This window comes from Mirounga angustirostris, unplaced genomic scaffold (assembly GCF_029215605.1).
Source record: "Mirounga angustirostris isolate CCGP_5_RB_7025 unplaced genomic scaffold, mMirAng1.0.hap1 SCAF_5, whole genome shotgun sequence".
NCBI lineage: Eukaryota > Metazoa > Chordata > Mammalia > Carnivora > Phocidae > Mirounga > Mirounga angustirostris.
The window spans coordinates 180,312,620-180,325,478 of NW_026991713.1; the positions used below are offsets into that span (position 1 = coordinate 180,312,620).

The 12,859-nt window shown below is 53.3% G+C and overlaps 1 pseudogene; it reads left to right on the top strand.

The window, feature by feature from the left end:
- Positions 1-4,834: 4,834 nt before the first annotated feature.
- LOC123841443 (histo-blood group ABO system transferase 2-like) lies at positions 4,835-6,156 on the top strand (annotated as a pseudogene).
- Positions 6,157-12,859: the final 6,703 nt, after the last annotated feature.

Sequence of the window (12,859 nt, forward strand, 5' to 3'; positions counted from 1 at the left end):
GCGGAGTAACTGGAGCTTGGGGGTTCCAACCTAGGGGTAGAAGACTTTGAGGGAACTAGGGTTGGATCAGAGTACATTCTGAATACAAATCCTTTATCAGATACATGGTTTGCAAATATGTTCTCCCAGTTTTCGGCTTGTCTTTTGGTTCTTTGAACAAGGTTTCCCAGAGTAGAAGTTTCAATTTTATAAAGTCCATGTTACCAATTTTTCTCTTTTGTGGATCGGTTGTTGTGTTTGCATTTTAAATTTATCCACGTTTTCGAGTGAATTTTAGTGCAGGTCGTAAAGTTAGTGTCTACATTTCATTTCATATGGTTTGCAATTGATTGTTCCTTAACTATTTTTGAAGAAGCTGGGGGATATTGGGCTCCACTTTAGAAACTCAACTTCCAAAATGTAATGGATTCCGCAGGCTCCCGGGAGGGGGCGCTGTCTCCACTGACCTCTGAGCCCAGCGTGTCCTGCACCGCCTCCACCGCCTGCAGGGGGCGCGCGAGCCCAGCGCCCCGATGTCGCGCGGCTGGCCTCTTGGCATTGGTAGGAACTCCGCTTTCTCTCGACCCTTTGTGCAAGCTTCGGGAGGATGTGGGTCCGCGTCCACACCGACACAAGCCGGGCTTCTTCGGGACCCGCTGTGGAGGCCTGGGGAAGACATGGGGCTGCGTCCATGCTGCCAGGAACTGCTGCCGACAGGAGTCCGGCCTCCTCAGGACCCGCTGTGGAAGTTTCCAGAGGACCTGAGTCCGCGTCCACTCTGACAGGAGTCCGGCCTCCTCAGGACCCGCCGCGGGAGGAGAAGATGAGGTGAAGCCGCCTGAGCGGGGATTAGCCGAGGGGGTCCCTGCTCACAGGCCCGCGGGGAGCAGGAAGGGCGCGCTGTGTAGACGGTGGGGTTTTCGTGGCTTTGTGTGCGTGGACGTGGGGTCTCGGGAGGTGCTGTGTGCGGGGCTGTCGGGTCTCGCCTTTCTGGGCTCGGATGCGCTCCCCGGGTCCCGCGTCTGTTCATGCGCCACACGGATCGGTTCCTGGGGCTCCTCAGGCAGTCTGCAGTCAGGGAGTAGACGCCCCGCGGCAGTGCTCCCGGCGCCTGGGCCCTGCGGGGTCTTTCCCCCGCGTCAGGGTCGTCGGTTCTGTGTCTGTGAAGACGCCGCTGGAAGCTCGGTGGCGACTGCCTGGACGGCTTTGGGGAGAGATGTTTTCACAGTGTCGGTTCTTCCGTGAGCTCAGAGTGTCTCCCCGTGTCCGTGTCCCTCCCTCGATGGTGTCATCAGTGTCCTACAGGTTCAAGAGAACAGGTCTGTCAGCGCCTTGGCTAAATTTACTCCTATTTTGTTCTTTTTGATGCTGTTGTAAATGACATTGTTCTCTGCATTTGTCTCTCTGACGGTTGGTCATGAGCACATAGAAATGCAATAGATTTGTGTGTACTGATTTCGTTCCTTGCAAGTTCATTGAATTTGTTAGTTCTGGTAACCTTAAACCAAAACGGCCAGTTATTTTACCAGCAAAATGGGTTTATTTGAGAACAGCAGAGACTTGCAATCTGGGACGAGTAAGCTACGGCCACATCACAGGCAAGTGCAAGAAACAAGGGAGGGCGCCTGGGTGGCTCAGTTGGTTGGGCGACTGCCTTCGGCTCAGGTCATGATCCTGGAGTCCCGGGATCGAGCCCCGCATCGGGCTCCCTGCTCGGCGGGGGGTCTGCTTCTCCCTCTGCCCTCTTTCCCCTCTGCCCTCTTCCCTCTCGTGCTCTGTCTCATTCTCTCTCTCTCTCTCTCAAATAAATAAATTCTTAAAAAAAAAAAAAAGAAACAAGGGAGACGAATATTATTTCTTGGAGAAGGAGGGGAGGGTTGTCTTGAAGGAAAGTCCACTGGAGAAAAGCAGGTGTTCTGGGTGCGGAGGTTTCCCTGCCGGGATGGTGGATTTCTCAAAGCGAGTGAAACCTACATCTTCCCCTTTGGGGTCTGTAACTGATGAGTCTCTCTGGTGGAGGCTTCTAATGTTGGTTTTTGTAATTGACAGTTGTTCCTGTAACTGACCCTGAATGGTAGGCTCCCTCTTTCCAGCCTCCCCTTCTGGCATCCCCAGTCCACTTTACTGAGGCTTCCCTTCATGCATTCTCACGGTTTTTGGTGGAGCACTGTGGAAAATTGGAATTCCAAATCCTAATGCTTCTACTGCACCCAAGACACAGTGGTCGCGGCTAATCCTTCCACGAGTCTCTTGCTAATATGTGGCCTCCTACGAGGGCGAGTGGCCTCTCCACAGTGGGTGAACTGTATCTGGGAGGGCTTGACCTCCATCACGAAGTTTGATGTCGTCTCTGCTTCTGTGACCTGGTGCTGTCATGGTTGTTTGGAAGAGTAATTTACTCTGTAGAGATTTCAAAGTGCAGTAATCCTGTCACAGCAGCACAAATACGCTTTATCCCACACTCAGACCCCTCAGTTGTCGATTCCTTACTACATTTGGCACTTCACACAGGATGCTTCAGTGCGTTTTACCCCAAACAGGGACACTCTCGCATGGAACCACCACATAACCCTGAATGAGGAAATCATCCTGGTTTCCACATTTTAAGTCAGACCACAGGCCCACTTAAACTGTCACCACCTGCCCCACTGTCTGAAATGTCCTTTTCCATTCGGATCCAGTTTTTTTTTTTTTTTTTTCTGGAACTGCTCCTGACACTTTCCCTTATTTGGGTAACCTTGATGGATGTAAAGAGCAAGATGGTTCCAATCTGGGTGGACTTTTCTGTCTGGCTTCTGTCACTGGGGCTGTTTTCAGTGTCGACCCACGTTGTGACCTGCATCAGTCCCTCATTCATTTTTTCACTGTGACTAAACATAGTAACATTGACCACTTAAAACATTTCAGGTACACAGTTCTCTGGCCTTAGCTGAGTTCCCACGGGTGTACATCATTCTCCAGAACTTTTTCCTTCTCCCGGAGGGGGACTCTGTATGCATGAAACACCAACTCCAACTCCCCATTCCCCTTTCCCCTTGGCCCCTGCAGCCACATTCTACTTTGTGTCTCAGGATACTTCATATAAGTGGAATCATACAGTGTCTGTCCTGTGAAAACCAGCATCCTGCCTTGTTCCTGATTTCAGAGTAGAGCTGTCAATCTTCAGACTTGAGCATGGTGTTTGCCATAGATTTATTGAAAAAATTATCCCTTATTCCTGCTTTCATGAGTGTTTATGTCAGCAACAGACATTGGATTTTCGTTAGAACCTTTTCTGCATCAATTAATATGACCACATGTTTTTATTTAAAAAATCATTGCAGTGTATAACAGTGCTTAGTTTCACTATACTGAATAACCTTTGAGGTGTTTGTGAAGAGTCACTTGCTTATGGTGCACAATATATTTATGAGCTCTTGGTTTTGCAATTTTTCTGATCTGGCTTCTTACATCTATATTAAGAAAGGTATAGGAATGTATTTCGCTGATTTTGTGATGATTTCATTGGGGTTGGTATTAGTGGTTAGGATAGGGGTTAGGGGTTAGGGTTATAGTTGGGTTAGGGTTAGTGTCTCCCTGTCCTCTTCTGCATAGAGCCCATTCTTCTCGAGTAACCAGAGTGATCTTTTGGGAACATAACCTTTGGGCCTCTCTGTGGTCTGCTCCCCTCCTGCCCATCCTCTTCAGCCTCACCTCTCCCACCATGGCCCGCCCCTCTGTGGGCCACCCAGGGGTGTGGTTGTCCCACATGTGCCTCAGGCTTGACTCCAAACTTTTGCACTGGCTGTGCCCTGTGCCAGGGGCACTCATACCCTGCCCCCCGCTTCATGTCTGGCTTTTTTCCCCGATGGCTGGGCCTCAGTTGGCCCCCTGATGACCTGACTCATGCCTGCTGGGTGTGTGTGCTTGTCCCCTATTTAAATGCAGTGCCCGCCTTCCCTTTGTGAGCAATTTACTAACCTGCTAGGTATGGGGCAGGCACAGGGAAGTAGCCTTAGTGTCTGCACAAAAAATCAGTTTCAGAGGGGTTCACCACACTTGCCTGACAATAGGGGAGCTGCTTTCCCCATGGTGGGGAACAGGTAGTCCCCTCAAAGGGGGACCAGCCATGTGAGGCAGTTGGACAAGACTCCCAACTTTTTAGGGCTGGGGAGAGGTAGACCTGGACCCGGAAGCTCACACCCTTGGATTCAAGGCTGGGGCCTAAGCAAGCCCCCTCTTCTTCCAGAGGTCCTCTTTCCCATTCCCCACCCATGGGCTGGACCTGATCTGGGGGAGTTCGAGGGTGACCCTTCCTAGGAATACCAGTGGTTTACTGAGGACCTTGTTAGCAGGATGCCCAGTAGCGTTCAAGAGAGGACCCTACAGGAGGTGGAGACAGCTCTGTGGGGGCCAGCGACATCCCACTCAAAACAAAGTGGGGCAGGTGGCTGGCCCTGCTGATTCTACCCAGTCTGTAGGGCACAGAAACAAGGGCTGTGCCCCAAGGTGCTCAACTCCTGGCAGGTGGGGACAGGACCTGTGGGTTTGCCCAGGAGCTCAGCACAGGGGGAGTGTTTCTGGCTCCAGCATGCTGGAGCCCATGTGGGACTGCATGGGTTTCCAACCTCCTAAGCCTTAGGCTTCCCTTTGTAAGATGAGGTGCTGATGGCCCCCATCTCTGGGAGCAGAAGATAGGGAGGCCCCATGGGCAGACTTGCTCAGGACAGGCCAGGAGAATAGCTGTTGCTTAAAGCAGCCCAGGGCCTGCCTTTTTGAAGAAGGTGCACACGTGCACAGCCCCCAGCTTTGGGGTCCTGCTGCCAGGCTCTGGCAGTGACCCTCCTCCTACCCTGTTCACTGCTCCTGTAGCTATATGATCTTCCTGGAGCTGTTCCTGCAGACAGTGGAGAAGCACTTCATGGTGGGACACAGGGTCACCTACTAGGTCTTCACCGACTAGCTGGCTGCTGGGCCCCATGTGCCCCTCTGGGAAGGCCAGAGGGTAGAGGTCCTCATGGTGGACACAGGGTCACCTACTACGTCTTTACCAACCAGCCGGCTGCCGGGCCTGTGTGCCCCTCTGGGAGGGCTGGCGGGTGGTGGTCCTTGAGGTGTGCGGCACCCCGCAGTGGCAGGATGTGTCCATGCGGTGCAAGGTGATGATCAGCTGCTTCTGGGAACAGCACTTCCTCCATGAGATGGACGACTTGGTGTGCGTGGACGCAGACCTGAAGTTCTGTGACCACATGGGTGTGGAGATCCTGTCCGCCCTCTTTGGCACCCTTTACCACAGTTTCTACTGGGTGGCCCATGAGGACGTCAGCTACAAGTGCCGGCCACAGTCCTAGGCCCACATCTCCAGGGACCAGAGCAACATTTACTACATGCGGGCCTTTTTGGGGGGGTTGGTGGCGGAGGTTCACTGAATGACCTTGGCCTGTCACCAGGCGATGGGAGTTGACCTGGCCAATGGGATGGAGGGCATGTGGCACGACGAGAGCCACCTGAACAGGTACCTGCTGGACCACAAGCCCACCAAGGTGCTATCCCCAGAGGACCTGTGGGACCTGCAGCTGCTGGGCTGGCCCTGGAGGACCTGTGGGACCCTCAGCTGCTGGGCTGTCCCCCAGAGGACCTATGGTACCCGCATCTGCTGGGCTGCTCCTGTCATGAAGAAGCTGAGATTTGGGCCATGCCCAAGAATCACCAGGGCACCCGGAACTCATGAGGGGCTGTTCCTGAAGGCCATGCTGGACCTAAGGCTGCTGGGCTGTCCCTGGAGGACCTGTGGGACCCTCAGCTGCTGGGCTGGCCCCGGTCATGAAGAAGCTGAGATTTGGGCTGTGCCCAACAATCACCAGGACACCCAGAACTCATGAGGAGCTGGCCCCGGAGGACCTGTGGGACCCACGGCTGCTGGGCTGGCCCTGGTCATGAAGAAGCTGAGATTCGGGCTGTGCCCAAGAATCACCAGGACACCCAGAACTCATGAGGGGGTGTCCCCGGAGGCCATGCGGGATCTGAGGCTGCAGGGCTGTCCCCTGGAGGACCCACGGCACCCACAGCTGCTGGGCTGGCCCCAGAGGACCTGCGGGACCCGAGGCTGCTGGGCTGGCCCCTATCATTCCCTGGGTCATGAAGAAGCTGAGATTCGTGGCTGTGCCCAAGAATCAGCAGGACGTCTGGAACTCATGAGGGGCTGCCCTCATCTCTATCAGAGGGTGCTGCCTTGAGCGGAGCCGTCAGAGCAGGTTCCTACTTCTGTCCCCTTGAGGGAAACTGTGGAGCCCAGCACTGCTTACACAGGCACACCAGGGCCCCAGCCACCCCTGCGCACAGGAGGCCCGCCTGGGGGCACAAGTTCCTCTCTTTGTGGTCACTACATTTTGATCACTTCTGGGTCATTTGCCTCTGTGAACGGCTCCAGTTTTATGTCAGATGTTTTTCTGTGTCAATGCTGAGCAACCATTTTTAAAAAGAACAATTGAGGGAAAAGGTTTTCTCCCTGGTTCTAAACAGACACCGCCTGGTGGGGCTGGGAGCAGCCCTGTAGCAGCCACGGAGCCAGAACGGGTCCTGGCTGGGTCTAACCTCCCAGTCCCTGCACCTTGCCATGGCCATGGGGCTTCAGGGTCAGGGTTGCACCGAGCCACCTCTCAGAACCCCAGTGCCCTCACCACCAGAGGCCTTGGCCATGACCGCTAGGTCAGCCTCCAGGAGCATGGAGCCGTCTGGGTTATTTCCATTTCCTGCCGTGGATTTATTTTTTATTTATTAATTTATTTAATTTTTTAAATTTAAATTCATTAGCCAACATACAGTATATCAGTAGATTTTGATGTAGTGTTCAGTGATTCATTAGTTGCCTATAACACCCAGTGCTCATCACAACATGTGCCCTCCTTAATACCCATCACCCAGTTACCCCATCCCCCCACGCTCTTCCCTTCTGTAACCCTCAGTTTGTTTACCAGAGTCCAGAGTCTCTCATGGTTTGTCTCCCTCTCTGATTTCTTCCTGTTTAGTTTTCCCTCCCTTCCCCTGTAGTCCTCTGTGCTATTACTGACATTCCACATATGAGTGAAACTATATGATAATTGTCTTTCTCTGATTTATTTATTTCAATTAGCATAATCCCCTCTAGTTCCATCTATGTCAATGTAAATGGTAGGTATTCATCCTTTCGGACAGCTGAGTAATATTCCATTGTACATATGTACCACATCTTTTTTATCCATTTGACTGATGAAGGGCATCTTGGCCCCTTCCACAGTTTGGCTATTGTGGACATTGCTGCTATGAACATTGGTGGGCAGGTGCCCCTTCTTTTCACTACATCTGTATCTTTGGGGTAAATACCCAGTAGTGCAATTGCTGGGTGGTAGGGTAGTTCTATTTGTAACGTCTTGAGGAACCTAAATACTGTTTTCCAGAGTGGCTGTACCAGCTTGCATTCCCACCAACAGTGTAAGAGGGTTCCCCTTTCTCCACATCCTCGCCAACATTTGTTGTTTCCTGCCTTGTTGATTTTTGCCATTCTAAGTTGTGTAAGGTGGTATCTCAATGTGGCTTTAATTTATATTTCCCTGATGGCTAGTGATGTGGAGCATTTTTTCATGTGTCTGTTAGCCATTTGTATGTCTTTGGAGAAGTGTCTGTTCATGTGTTCTGCCCATTTCTTGATTGGATTATTTGTTTTTTGGGTGTTGAATTTGAGAAGTTCTTTATAGATCTTGGATGTCAGCCCTTTATCTGCAATGTCATTTGCAAATATCTTCTCCCATTCCATGGCTTGCCTCTTAGTTTTGTTGGCTGTTTCCTTTGCTGTGCAGAAGCTTTTGATCATGATGAAGTCCCAAAGGTTCATTTTTGCTTTTGTTACCCTTGCCTTTGGAGACGTTTCTAGCAAGAAGTTGCTGCGGCTGAGGTCGAAGAGGTTGCTGCCTGTGTTCTCTTCTAGGATTTTGATGGATTCCTGTGTCACATTGAGGTCTTTCATCCAATTTGAGTTTACCTTTGTATATGGTGTAAGAGAATGGTCCAGTTTCATTCTTCTGCATGTGGCTGTCTAATTTTCCCAACACCATTTATTGAAGAGACTGTCTTTTTTCCATTGGGTATTCTTTCCTGCTTTGTGGAAGATTAGTTGACCATAGAGTTGAGGGTCCATTTCTGGGGTCTCTAATCTGTTCCATTGATCTATGTGTCTGTTTTGTGCCAGTACCATACTGTCTTAATGATCACAGCTTTGTAATACAGCTTGAGGTCACCTGCTTTTGTTTTATTTTTATTATTTTAGTGATTTTTAAATTAACATATAATGTATTATTTGTTTCAGGGGTTCAGGTCTTTGATTCATCAGTCTTATACAATTCACAGTGCTCACCATAGCACACACCCTCCCCAGTGTCCATCACTCAGTCACCCCACGCCTCCCAACCCCCTCCACTCCAGCAACCCTCAGTTTGTTTCCTGAGATTAAGAGTCTCTTATGGTTTGTCTCCTTCTCTGGTTTCATCTTGTTTCATTTTTCCCTCCCTTCCCCTATGATTCTCTGTCTTGTTCCTCAAATTCCTCATATCAGTGAGCTCATATGATAACTGACTTTCTCTGACTGACTTATTTTGTTTAACATAATACACTCTAGTTCCATCCACGTCATTGCAAATGGCAAGATTTCATTTTTTTGATAGCTGCATAATATTCTCTCTCTCTCTCTTTATATATATATATACATACACACACACCACATCTTTATCCATTCATCTGTTGATGGACATCTAGACTCTTTCCATAGTTTGGCTATTGTGGATATTGCTGCTATAAACATCGGGGTGCACGTGCCCCTTCGGATCCCCACATTTGTATCTTTGGGGTAAATACCCAGTAGTGCAATTGCTCGGTCATAAGATAGCTCTTTTTTCAACTTTTTGAGGAACCTCCCTAGTGTTTTCCAGAGTGGCGTCTGCCTTCGTTTTAAATGGCTATTTATGCTGGTGTTCGTGAAATGTGGGCACTCACTCAGTCTGGATGCATGTGCCATTGGGATTCCTCAGTGCCCACAGATGGTTTGTGCACTCTCTCTGGACCATCTGCCTGCACTGTGTCTTAGCAAGCATTTACTGATGCCACTGTGAGCTCAGATACCCAACAAGGCACAGAGCATGAGAGTGAGAACTAAGATACAGGATCCCTGCTCTTGGGCCTTCCTGGGACTTTCGATGGACCCGTCCTCCTGACTCACTACTTTTCTATTGTGCAATAGACCTACAACAGATACCATTAAGCACGTTTCAGGGTACAATTCGGTGGCAATAAGTATATTCACTCTTCTGCACCTGCCACCTCCATCCATTGCCACAACTTTGTCATCATCCCAAACTGAACCTCTACCCAGGAGACACTAATCCCCCATTTCCCCTCCCCAGCCCTGACACCCAGCAGCTCCTTGCACCTCTATGAATCAGAGTGCTCTCTGTCCCTCACAAGTGGGGTCCTCCGGTATTGGTCCAGGAGGACCAATAATAATGTTAAATAATGTTAATAATGTTTAAGTCGTTGGCATCTTAATGCTTATGACGTGTTCAATTGAAAACAAGTAATTTTATTTAAAACAAATAATAAACAGTATACAGAACATGAAAAGATAAAATAACAATATGAACCAGAGAGAAAGAACATAGGGGGAGGGGATGAAACAATCTGGCAGGGCATCGGGGTCCGGCGATGGACCTAAGGGTAATTGTACAAGGAGCTCTCCCCGCAGGGCTGTGGGCTCTGGATGTGGCTCTGGGAGCCCTGCAGGAGCAGGAGTAGGGGCAGGGATTAGGATAGGGGCAGGGCCAGGGGCAGGGACAGGTGTAAGAGCAGGGCCAGGGGCAGGGCCAGTTGTAAGAGCAGGGCCAGGGGCAGGGGCAAGGGGAGGGATAGGATCAGCAGTCGTGGCAGGTGCAGGATCTAGGGCAGGACCTGGGTAAGGAGCAGGAACAGGAGCTCCGGCAGGCGCAGGGGCAGGGGCAGCGGCAGAAGGAGCAGGAACAGGAGCTCAGGCAGGGGCAGGGGCAGGGGCAGCAGGTCTGGCAGGGGAAGGGGCAGGAGCAGGAGCAGGAAAAGGAGCAGGAACAGGAGCTCAGGCAGGGGCAGGGGCAGCAGGTCTTGCAGGGGAAGGGGCAGAAGCAGGAGCAGGAAAAGGAGCAGGAACAGGAGCTCAGGCAGGGGCAGGGGAAGGGGCAGCAGGTCTGGCAGGGGTAGGGTTATGGGCAGGAGCAGGGTCAGGGACAAGAACAGGAGCCCAGGAAGGGGCAGGGGAAGGGGCAGCGAGTCTGGCAGGGGCAGGGACAGGAGCAGGAGAAGGAGCAGGAACAGGAGCTCAGGCAGGGGCAGGGGAAGGGGCAGTGGCTCTGGCAGGGGCAGGGGAAGGGGTAGGAGGAGGGGCAGGAGCTGGGTTGGAGCAGTGGCAGGTGCAGGATCCAGGGCAGGAGCTGGGTCAGGTGCAGGATCCAGGGCAGGAGCTGGGTCAGGGGCAGGATCCAGGGCAGGAGCTGGGTCAGGGGCAGGAACAGTAGCAGGAGCTGGGTCAGGGGCAGGTGCCAGTTCTTCCTGGTCCGCGTCAGGCTGTCCGTGGGTGGGTGCCGGGTCACCTGGGTCTCCTCCTGAAGTCACTGCAGGCACCACCCCTCCCTTCAGAGCTGCCGATGGAGTTGGAGCTGGCTCTAGCTCCTCAGGTGGTGGAGCAGCTGTGAGAGGAGAAAAGCTCACCCCAAGCCTGCTCTCCGTGGGCCTTTGCGGAGACAGAACCCAGCCCAGGGCCTCCCAGAGAAGCCACAGCCAGGAAGGAGCCCTCCCTGGGGTGTCTCCCCGACTGCAGTCCATCCGCTGGATGCTCTGCGTCCAGTCTTTGCTCCAGGCCCCACACCAGCCTCTGGGGCCTCGTCCCTGTGGGGCCAGCACCAACCCATCCCCACACACCACAAACACCCAGCCCCAGCCTTCTCACCCTCGGGCTCAGTCTCCGTGGGCTCCGGCTCCTGGACCACTGTCCGGTGACCAACCACCTGGGACAGTGGTCTGGGTGGTGTTGTAGGTCTTGCCCGGCAATCCCCAGCACTTGTTTTTGGGGATGCCTGTGGGGTCAACCCCTCTGTCAGGGAGGAGGGCATGTCCGCCAGCTGCCTCTGGAGGTCATCCGTGGCCTTCTGCAAAGACAGGGACGGGTAGCCGGCTGGAGGCATCACAGCCCTGCCCGGCCATCCTCACTGTCCTCCTGCCCAGTCCCCCTGCTGCTCCCAGATCAGACACAGACCTGTGTGTGCACAGCCCTGCACCCGGGATGCAGTGACCTATCCCTGCAGGGCTATCGGGATAAACCCTGGTAGAAGGGGCAGCGCCCGTGCACCCCATCCCACACAGCCAGCCTTGACCTTGAACATGACCTGCCCACTGGGAATCTGACCCCTCATCAGCCTGCTCCTGCTCAGGGTGGCCCCACCCCGCATGACCCCTCTTTACAACACATGCATGCACACACACAGACACACACGCACGCACACGCACACTCACACACAGACACGCACAGACACACACACACAGAGGGGGGCCTGGGGCTGCACAGGTCAGATCAGAGCATGTGGGGCTGGGTGGCTGGCTCTGGGCCTCCTGGTGTCACCTTTCTGTCCTTCCGGCCAAATGGCCAGAGGCGGTGGGGAGCCCTGATTCGACATCCCCAGCGGGGGACAGCGTTTGCAGGGTGCTCTTTCTTCAGCCTGCAGCGTCCAGATTTGGGGAAGCAGCACCCGAACATGCTTTTTGTTGGAGGGTCTCCAAAGAAATGAGCTGGGCAGGGGGCTGTCTCTGGAATGTGGGTGCCTGGTTACCGGGGTTCCAAATTCTGTTGGGCTCTGTTGTCAGGGAAGTGAGGTCACCACTGCCTGGGGTCCCCTTACCCAACTTCCTCCTCACACAAGACCCCCACCCCCGAGGGCCTCCTCCCCCAGATGCTCAATGCTCCCCCTCCCCCCATGCCCCATGCATACAGTGACACCCACACAGTCCATCCACAGCCCCCGGGAGGCCTGGGTGCAGCCGATGTCCCCGCTGTGAGGATGCAGTGCGTGCCCAGGGCTGTGACCCAGGACAGACCCCGTGCCTCTCAGGGCCTCCCCAGTCTGCCCATCTGCCCATTGGGGTGTTCTGGCTTCTACTCCTAGGGACGCCATCAGGGGTAGGACCTCTACACATGTTCCATACCTGCTATCACAGGAGGCTGGTGCACACTTGGGATTGCAAGGATGAGCCAGGGGCTGGGCGGGACATGGAGCACAGCTCAGAGGGGCCCGGGTCTGCTCTGGGGTCCGGGCAAGGCCACCCCCCTCCTGCCTGTGTCCCAGCCCCCGTGGGAAGGTTGTAATGAACTGATTCTGATCTTGTCCTCTCACAACACGGACTTCCAGGGGCTTCAATTAGGGTTAGGCTCAGGTCCCAGGGACTCATCTGTGCCCATGTGCTGAGCAGTCCCCACAGTGGCTCCCAGCATCCCTGAATCCTGGTCACAGATCCCTATGGAATCCCCTCCCCTCCAGGGAGGATGGCCTCTCAGGAAGAGAATGGGGCAAAATGCTGGGATGTCATTTCCAAGCTGATGGAGGAAAGTGTGTGACTTCTTCTGGTTCCCTCTGTCGTGTGTTCATTCTCTGTCTCCTTATCTGTTTCTGTCTCTGTCTCTGTGTCTCTCACAGGAGCAGGATCTGTGGACTCCAGGGGTGATGTGAGAAACCTCAGAAGCCTCCCTTGTCCGTGTTTCCCTCTTCTGTCCCGGTGCTCCATTCCTTCCTAAGGCCTTGTCACCCAGACCAGAGCAGTGAATCTGGAACCTCTTCCAAAGGGAGACCCGGAGGCTGCA